We start from the raw sequence: 10163 nt of genomic DNA on the forward strand, positions 1-10163 counted from the left end.
CTAGGAGTCTTATAATGTTCAATTGATCTCATCTTCTAAAATGAGCTGTATTGATTGTGTTATAATACAGGCCTACTATAGTAGATACTTCCAGGCCACATAACAAGAGTAAACTTGTTGTCCCCTTTGACAATAGTTGATTGAAATAGAATTCCCACACTTGGTAATGTGATTAGTCTCACTATTAACGACATGATTAGTCAATTAATAGACAAGTAATAGGAAGAAAAGCCTGTCCTGCATGTATTGAGGCAGACTGGTCATCTGTAGACTACTGATTGTAAGGTTGTGAGGCACTGTGTTTGCTAACATTGTTTAAGATGATAGAATTCTGTGATATTTGTTTTTTCTTTGCTATTGCAAGCTTTTCTCTTTCCGTTACAAAACCTACTGTGAGTTTGTCCACTCACTCTTCACATTCAATACTTTGCCATAATAAGAGTGCATCATTTGTTTGTACTTCGTCTACAGGTGTGTGTGTGTGTATCCCAGCCTAGCTGCTACTCCTCTTCGCTGAGTGGGCCCAGGATGGGCTCGAGGGGTTGGCTGTTATCTTTGGTTATCTAGCTGTATGAGTGGTGTACATTCTTCATAAAGCTAGATAACCGAAAGTAACAAGAATCCCATTACGCTCCCGCGAGGCCGGTCTCTTGCGCCAACCAAAAGAAACAAAATGGCCGACGGTCGCGAGGAAGTCATTCTGGCGTTTGTGCCCAGCCGACCAATCAGAAGCCTTAAAGGTACAGTATAATGTCAGACTCAATTGTCACTAAGGTAGGCTCACGTGAGCATGTTTAGTACGTTTTGGAGTTATACGTGTATCAGAGTTAAGAGCGTACCGTAAACTCACTCCACAGCAGGCTTGAAATGTCGCTGACGGAGCCATCCAAGAGGGATGTTTTGTACTGCTTAATTGGTTCGCATGTTGTCAAAGAGGGCGGTCGCGGTTGTTGCGAAGCAGAGGATCACTGGTTCAAGCCCAGTATGGGGCAGTCGGACAGTGGAGGAAGCTACTGTAAGCTGTTGTAGCAACAGACTCACCCCCTTTAAAAAATTTTTTTTTTTTATTGTTGTTGAACAACATATGGCCCAAATAAGGGGACTGTGCATAGGATACATGTTCTGTTTTCTACATGGTGTGTTTAGGTGGATAGCTTTCACAACTCGTTTTGGGATGATTGTTTTAGGCTCATTGATATCCTTTGTCAGTGTGTATTCTTGTGGATTTAAGTTAATGAGGCTTCGAATTGGCAGAAGAGGCAAGCCATTATGGTTTGATATACAGCATGAAGCATAGTTAAGCAGTTCATGGCGCACCTTTATGAAAGGTGTAGCTGTACGAGTAACGGTGATAATTCGATTAGTATTGTCAGCACTGACAAATAAAGCAAGCTGTTTCTCTACTGCGGTGATAGAGTAAAAGAGACATCACTCCTGCACAAAGACCTCCCTCAGACTTTTCTCCTCCATCTACAAGCAAAAGAGGGTCCAAATGTCTCACCATTCACTGGCCAAGCTAGCCAGTAGGCTAGTGATTCAAGTAAAAAAAAAATACAAGCATTTTTGCCACACACCAATGACTCCTCTCAACCAAGCACAGTGCACGCGCGCAGACACACACACACACACACACACACACACACACACACACACACACACACACACACTCCTGCAGCACAATCATTTAGCCAGAGCTTGGCCTCCTGACAGACATTTCTTTCTTCTCTCTCTGATTCTGGCTCTCACTCTTTCTCCCTCGCTACTCTTTCTGCCTCCCCCTCTCTCTTTCTGCCTCCCCCTCTTTCTTTCTTTCTTTCTGCCTCCTCCTCTCTGTCTCTGTCTCCCCCTCTCTGTCTCTGTATGCCACCCTCACCGCTTAAAGAATTAGGAAGCAAGAAGTGGATCCAGTAGAACGGGTAGACATATACAGTACATGTATAGCTGGAGTTCTGCGAACATACGGACATACTTCCATGCAAACACACACCCCATTCTGTGGTATTCACACAGAAAGCATACCGTACACATATAATCCAAGCATCTTCATATCGACCTGCGTCACTAATGTCAGAGTCTCCAGAACGGCTGCTCATTTTGCATACTGTACTTTTCAAGCTCGGGCCGAGGGCCCTTAGATGGCAGGTACCACCTCAAGTGGCAATTAGTGGCGCCATTCAGGTACCCATGCATCACCCCCCTCTCTAAAAAACATACTCTACCCTGCTCCTCTTTCCCTGTTTCTCACCTACCACACTCTTGTTCACAAAGAGGCGTCCATCTTACATGCTTTGACTAAAAATCAAGACCTTATCTCACGGTTTTGCTCTAAGGAGAGGCAGTGAGGCAGCGTTTCTCCTCCAGCCCTGTGTGTTTTCCTCCTGTACAAAGTGTACAGTGTTTGCTGATTTATTTGCCCTTCACTTGGGGGGAAAATGTGTCCATCTATTTGTTCGGTGATTCTTTTGTTAGTTTTATTAGCTGATTAGTCGATTTAGGTTCATTCCGTTTCCACTGGTCTGATTACTTTGTGTGGTGTGGCTAGTTCCATCTAGTTGTTTCTCTGGGTGTTTGAAAGTGTTAGAATATTGTGTATTGTGTAAATGATCTGTAGAAAAAGTGACTGTCACCTGGACCTGTTAGTACACTCAGTCTTTGCAATACTGGTAGCCGTCTCGCATCTCTGTTCCCTTTTTGTATACATTGGTGCCAATTGAAGATTGAATTTGTTTGCCGATTGAGTTTCCCTATTCGTTAGACTTGATGTTTGGTGAGCTTTTTGAAATACTTGCCACTGTTCTGTACTGTAATCCCAACTGAACAGCTGTTGGTTAAAGATGGAGATTCTAACAAGGAAATAACAATCAGCCATAGCGATTGTTTGTTGATTCGACAAAAGATCTGCGCCAGTCTTTTTGCTCTAGTATGGGCCACCGTACTTTTTCCTTCCACACTGCCGCCTGCAGTGAAAGAGGATTTTTATCCCACGTTTCTGATTTCTTTCTCACTCTCTGTCTGTCATTCATTTCATTTTATTCTCCTCGTTTTTTCCCAGCCTGGATTCTCAGATGGTTGGTTCTGATTTGCATGTATTTGCATAATGAATGTAATTTGCATGCTCAGAGGCAGACCATACCATGAGCACGAGTATGTTGGCTGCTTGTGTGTGTGTGTGTGCGCGTGCGTGCGTGTGTGCGTAGATATTGCGTGTGTGGAATATAGTAAAAATAGTCAGGTCATCTTGTTGTTCATCCATAGTGTGTATATCAAATGTTTACATAGTTTTTTGTGCACATTTTGACATTTACATCTCCTCCAAATATTAATAGTTTAGTAATTCTTTAAGCATGCTCGATATGTGTCAGTGTATGGATGTTTGTGTGTATGAGTGCATGTGCGTGAACCTGAAGCAAGACATGCAGGCATGTCCCACTCATTGGCCAGTAGACCTGACAATCATCTCCCTTCCTCTATCCCTCCCATCCCCCTATCTTCCTGTCCTGGTAACCATTCTGTAATGCACTGACTAAATGAAAGAGATTCACTTCTCTATCCCAGCATCCTTCACTCCCTCCCTCCTCTCCCTCCCTCCCTAGTTTGCCCCCCTTCTCCTGCACAACGAGTCACAGCCCTGCTGCCACCATCTTAGATCAGGACAAGGACTGGCACAAAATGGCAGTAAGTAAAAATAACATGGGTAGTGTTATTTTAGTGTCCTATTCCTAACCCTGAGCCTTCCACCCATCGCGCTTTGGACCCCCCCCCCTCGCCTTCCCGCGCCATTGGCTGCCTCGAGACAGTGTTAATTACTGCCAGTGTGTTAATTGCATAGATCGCACCGAGGGACATGGGAGGAGGGGATGTGATCTGAGTTAATCACGAAGCCATTTGATTATTTTTTTTTAAATGTCTTTTAAGCTGGCATTCTGAGGGGCAGCTGTGGTCTTCTTCATTCTCATGCAGTGATCGTTGTGCCCTTCTTTGCGATGAGGCTGCAAATGGCGTCGTTCAGCCATTTTGTGAATTCGAAACCGCTTGCGAAGAGGAATTTATTTTACCTGACTTATTTCAGCGACATTAATTCAATCAATTGAGGGTGTTTTAATTAGGAGTGCATATTAATGACTTAACACGGTGGGTCTATTTGCATATGGGGCATGCAAGCGTTCTATATTCATGGAGCATGTAGATGAGGATGGTTAAATCATGTGCAAGATAACCAGCTACACACAACGATACACATCATTTTATCAACACAAACCACAGTGTATACATGCATAGACACTAGAGACAAACACACACACACAAATACACACACGGTCTACAATACCCTCACACAGAATATTAACTCAAAAATCTTGAGCACATGCCTTAATACACTCACACAATTTTACAAATATACATAAAACTATATTTTGTACACAGAGTTATTGGACATTTGATTCACTGACAGTTGATGCAAGGACAGTTCTTATTTCAACTGAACTTCAATCAATGTGCTATTGACAAAAAATAGCTTTGGGGAAAAGCAGAGTCACACCCCTTTTACTAGCAAGTACTTCATGTTGTCAGGTGACAGAATTGGTTTAATCCCGAGAAAAACGACTATATGAGTTTAGAGGAAACCGGTCGAAGAGGGATGCACCAACGGACATGCCAAGAAAATGAAGTCACACACACTGACAAGATGTTCTCCAACGTCTGGTAAGACAATTAACACTTCTAGTAGTGTTGATCACTCTGTCCAAGTTCATGGAAACTCAAGGGGCCAACTTGGGAGGAGAGAAGTGGAGCAGACAGAAAGAGAACTGAGGAGGAGGGAGCTCGGTAAGAGAGCAGGGTGAATGAGAGATGAGGGAGAGAGAGGGAAAGAGTGAAGGAAAGAGGAAGGATGGGGAGACCGATGAGGAGAGACAGTGAAGTCTCAATAGCGAGTGGCTTTCTTTGTGTTTCCGTGTGAGGTTTATTTTGGGAGACGGGGGTGGGGCGGTTCAGCCTTGCTCAGCGCAGCCAACAAGCAGAGCATTGTCCTCCGTTGGTGCGGCGGCACTTGTGGCATAACGCCATTATTTAGGCCAGTGGAGGGATAGGGGTCTGAAGACCAGCTTAACCAAAACGCCAATTAGACCCGGCTCGCCCTGATTAATGGAAGGGGAGGATTGGCAAACAATGCCGCCCATTGTCATGGTAACCCCCCCTCCTCCGGACCCCCACCACCACCTTTGTTTGCCATAGGAGTGCTTAGAAGCCTTAGATTAACATGGTGCTCTTGTGGAGCCAGTTCTTCACCCTCTCCTCGTCACATGAATCCCTAGTTTAGGAACTGGAGTTGAAGAACTGAAGTTGAGGAACAGAGTTTTCCCTTGCTGTCAAGTTGGCTTTCAAGTAGACTAGACACACATACATGCACACACACACACACACACACACACATACATACATGCACACACACACACACACACACACATACATACATACATGCACACACACACACGTCATATTATCCCTTCATAATGCAAAATATCAACATTCTGATTTGTTTGAAAGCAAACAAGATAGAATAAAAAAAATACAATTAAAGTTGGACTTGTAATAACAATGATATTTTTATTGTATTAATATGTTACAACATTAATGTGACATTATAAATCCTTTTTAAATATTTGGATGACGAAGTAAAGATAATTAGGTCGTCCCCACTGAAACAGTATTCCCTCAAATGTTTTGTAGGCGTTTCAGCTTAGTGTTAATCACAGACGGTCTAATACTGGGGTCCACATTTCCATACGTCCTACTTTATTGTTTATTTAAAGTGTATGCACTGAATAATTAGCTTGCCGCGTACTCCAATCAGGGGCATGCAAGTGTTGGTTGCCATGGCGACCTCATCAGGGCCCCCCGCCAGCCGCAAACAGGACATAGACAAATAAAGCGTGGGAAAACACTAAGGGGCTTAGACAATGACAGTGGTGTGGCGATGGAGACTGAGACTGTGTTGGGAATGGATGAGGATGGGAGGGAGGTGGAGGGGGGAAGTAACTGGGTGTGTGTCTGTTGGGATGGGATGGGATGGGGTGGGGCGGTGCAGCTTGTGTCTGGACTGTAGTTACTAGACATGTGCGCCTCAATGGGGGGGGGGGGGGGGGGGGGGTAAAGGCATATTGCAGACCTGTCTAGCTAGGCCTGGGTGTGTGAGGATGGGTGTCCAGCTGAGGACAAGTGTATTAAGACAAATATATCTCAACATAAATGGCAGCTGTACTATAAAGTATATGACATAAACGCTAGTAAAACCAAATGCATGCTTTTCAACCGTTCGCTGCCTGCACCTGCACGCCCGACTAGCATCACCACCCTGGATGGTTCCGACCTAGAATATGTGGACATCTATAAGTACCTAGGTGTCTGGCTAGACTATAAACTCTCCTTCCAGACTCATATCAAACAATCTCCAATCTAAAATCAAATCTAGAGTCGGCTTTCTATTCCGCAACAAAGCCTCCTTCACTCACGCCGCCAAACTTACCATAGTAAAACTGACTATCCTACCGATCCTCGACTTCGGCGATGTCTTCTACAAAATAGCTTCCAATAGTCTACTCAGCAAACTGGATGCAGTTTATCACAGTGCCATCCGTTTTGTTACTAAAGCACCTTATACCACCCACCACTGCGACCTGTATGCTCTAGTCGGCTGGCCCTCGCTACATATTCGTCGCCAGACCCACTGGCTCCAGGTCATCTACAAGTCCATGCTAGGTAAAGCTCCGCCTTATCTCAGTTCACTGGTCACGATGGCAACACCTACCCGTAGCACGCGCTCCAGCAGGTGTATCTCACTGATCATCCCTAAAGCCAACACCTCATTTGGCCGCCTTTCGTTCCAGTTCTCTGCTGCCTGTGACTGGAACGAATAGCAAAAATCGCTGAAGTTGGAGACTTTTATCTCCCTCACCAACTTCAAACATCTGCTATCTGAGCAGCTAACCGATCGCTGCAGCTGTACATAGTCTATCGGTAAATAGCCCACCCAATTTACCTACCTCATCCCCATACTGTTTATATTTATTTACTTTTCTGCTCTTTTGCACACCAGTATCTCTACCTGTACATGACCATCTGATCATTTATCACTCCAGTGTTAATCTGCAAAATTGTAATTATTCGCCTACCTCCTCATGCCTTTTGCACACAATGTATATAGACTCTTTTTTTCTCTCTTTTTTTCTACTGTGTTATTGACTTGTTTATTGTTTACTCCATGTGTAACTCTGTGTTGTCTGTTCACACTGCTATGCTTTATCTTGGCCAGGTCGCAGATGTAAATGAGAACTTGTTCTCAACTAGCCTACCTGGTTAAATAAAGGTGAAATAAAACAATAAAATAAAAAAGACACATGCATAGAGATATATACCACTTCAGAAAATCCTATATGTAATAATACCATAGGGCTTCGGATGAGTAATGTATTTTAGCTTTTTTTGCAATCTCCAAATCCTCTCGTCACATGACCCATTTCTAAGGTTGGTACTACTTTAGCCCTGCCCCCATTCCGATCCAATACCAATCCTCCCTTCTCTAGGCCCTTGACGAGTTGTCTTAGGAAACCTGAAAGGACTGGGTTCATGTAGGCCTACGTAAGTGATGTAATATGGACGGACGCTCCACCTAAGCTATACCAGATGGCTAGGTGGAGTTGGCACCATATTTGTTTTTATTAATTTCACCTTTATTTAGCCAGGTAGGCTAGTTGAGAACAAGTTCTCATTTACAACTGCGACCTGGCCAAGATAAAGCAAAGCAGTGCCACACAAATACAGAGTTACACATGGGATAACCAAACATAGTCAATAATACAATAAAAAAAGTCTATATACAATGTGCGCAAATGAGGTAGGATGAGGGAGGTAAGGCAATAAATAGGCCATGGTGGCGAAATAATTACAGTATAGCAATTAAACACTGAAGTGATAGATGTGCAGAAGATGAGTGTGCAAGTATGCATTGCAATCCTTGTAGTGTAGATCCACTCACACACAGGGGGTCCATGAAAGGGAGCAAATTCTTGACTCAAATTGAATCCCATTCTAACCAAAATCCCCCTCTGCTTCGCCCTACTACCGCAAGCTTGCCTGTTAGACCCATGAAAAGGAGCACTTTTTAACCTCTGCCCTTCTTCAATCCCCCTAGGTGACCCATCACATTGAAGTTATGTCACAGCCAGTCCACCACCTTCCAACGGCCACCCCACCTCACCAATAGTGATGTCCATTTCTGAACGTAGTGGTGCCCGCCTGACCTAAATGGAACCGGATTGGCTTCTCTTCCATGTTTTTTCTGCCCCAATATTTAAACCTGAAGCACTTTGTGGGCGTTGAACAATCTCCTTTTGGTTGGGGTGAACTTTAGGCACATGCCTGGACATGCCTGACAAACTGAACATGGGGTAATGTACTGATGGGTCATGGATACGAGTGGATACTCAACCACAGCTGCCTCTGTGGGCCTAATCCCCAGACCGTCTTTGGATACACCAATCAGAGGAGAAGTCGAAATGGACTACTGTGCACTAGTGTGTCTCTATCCTCCTACAACTAACTGACTGGATACATGGACAGAAATGGAGGGTGTGAGATGTGTGTGTTCTGTGTTGTGATGGTCCACTGTCTTCTCTGAGACGGCTCTACACACAGCTGTGTCTGTCACATCTGCAATACATTCGACACGGGTCAGCATGCTGATCTGTTCATGTGTGCTGTGCTTGTTTGTGTATGTGTGCTGGTTAGTCTAAGTACATACACTTTGAGTCACCCTCACTCAGCGCAAGTTCTGTTCTGGGATTGTAAGCAACACACACACACACACACATCACAAATCACATCACAAATCATAGTACATTTATTTTAACCTCCTTATGGTTAACGGACATAGGATTTATCATGTGCTTATGCTACCTGGCAAAAATAATATTTGACACTGGAGTAGGTTGTTTGGTTTAGTAGTAGAATCGCACTGCACCACTGATTTTATTATCAAGGGGAGGTTACAACTGGCAAATAAGTATATTTTATTGGACAGCCCACATAGTATTCAGATGATGTATGTATAGATAGAACACGTACAATGAATTAAAGTAGAAACATAGAAATGTGCTAATTGAGTGATTTAAACAATTGTAGTATAAAAATCAGAGTAGAACGATTACTTATGTGTTATATAGTTTACGTAATGGATATGAATACTAGTTTAGTTAGAATTATTTTCAAAGTGTGAAAACGTGTTTTATTTTGTGTATATTATTTCTATGCTTCTTTTGAAACCTATGCAAATGAATCCACAAAGTAAATATTTTATCATTTGCTAATGACGATCATTCAAATTCTCAGAGGGCTTAGATTTTTCCCCAGACAATCTGTTATAAACTGTAGGGGGATGTCAGAGATTAGAAATGAACCCTGGTCCAGACAGTAAAATATGTTGGGATTTTACAGCGTTTTTCTCAACTGATTTGGATTTGTATATATTTTTTAGAAGTGTATCAATATCAAAATATGAACATTGGAATGTTTTAATTTGCATGACCGTACGGGGACATCTATAGATCTTAAATGAATGGATTGACTAGTTGCATATACTGTTTTCCAAACAATTATTTGGGGATTTCATGTGAACATTTTTACTCTATGCAACTTTTATACTTGAACTTTTTTTTGTAATAAATAATATGACTATCATTCGGAGCAACTGCAATTCATATTTTGATTTATGTCATGCTTTTGAGGATTAACTTCCACAATGTTGAAAATGTTTCATGTTTTTTGCACCGTTTCAGACTTCATTTGAGAAATTATACAATGGCTGTATACTAAATATGTCTGATAGTGTGATGTACTGTACGGTTTAACAACCATGTGTACTCTACATGAACAACAAATGTGTACTATATGAGCTAAGTATGTAATAGCCTGTAAATATACTGTATGTTATCAAGACCACACTACATGTAGTTGGTTATGGGCAATTTGTTGTGAGGAATGTACAATCAAGAGTGCATGTGGGCACTACATGAGGAGTGTAAACTGTAAACAGTCAGCGTGAAGTGTGCGTAGAATTATGTATCATGTAGAAAGCAAGAGTACAATAGATGGAATGTGTGAAATGTGTG

General features: G+C 42.7%; 1 long non-coding RNA gene across 3 annotated transcripts; it reads left to right on the forward strand.

Moving 5' to 3' along the window:
- The first annotated feature begins 312 nt into the window (after positions 1–312).
- On the forward strand, positions 313–9729 carry LOC118946481 (uncharacterized). 3 transcript variants are annotated; one of them, XR_016493705.1, is made up of 3 exons: positions 626–740; positions 3594–3675; positions 8189–9729. It is a non-coding gene; the product is annotated as an uncharacterized LOC118946481 (long non-coding RNA). The 3 variants fall into 3 exon arrangements; XR_005041319.2 differs by lacking the exon at positions 3594–3675 and having other exon boundaries at positions 313–740; XR_016493704.1 differs by lacking the exon at positions 626–740 and having other exon boundaries at positions 748–3675.
- Positions 9730–10163: the final 434 nt, after the last annotated feature.

The sequence above is a fragment of the Oncorhynchus mykiss genome, chromosome 30 (assembly GCF_057628025.1).
Source record: "Oncorhynchus mykiss isolate SJ-2025 chromosome 30, ASM5762802v1, whole genome shotgun sequence".
Taxonomy (NCBI): domain Eukaryota; kingdom Metazoa; phylum Chordata; class Actinopteri; order Salmoniformes; family Salmonidae; genus Oncorhynchus; species Oncorhynchus mykiss.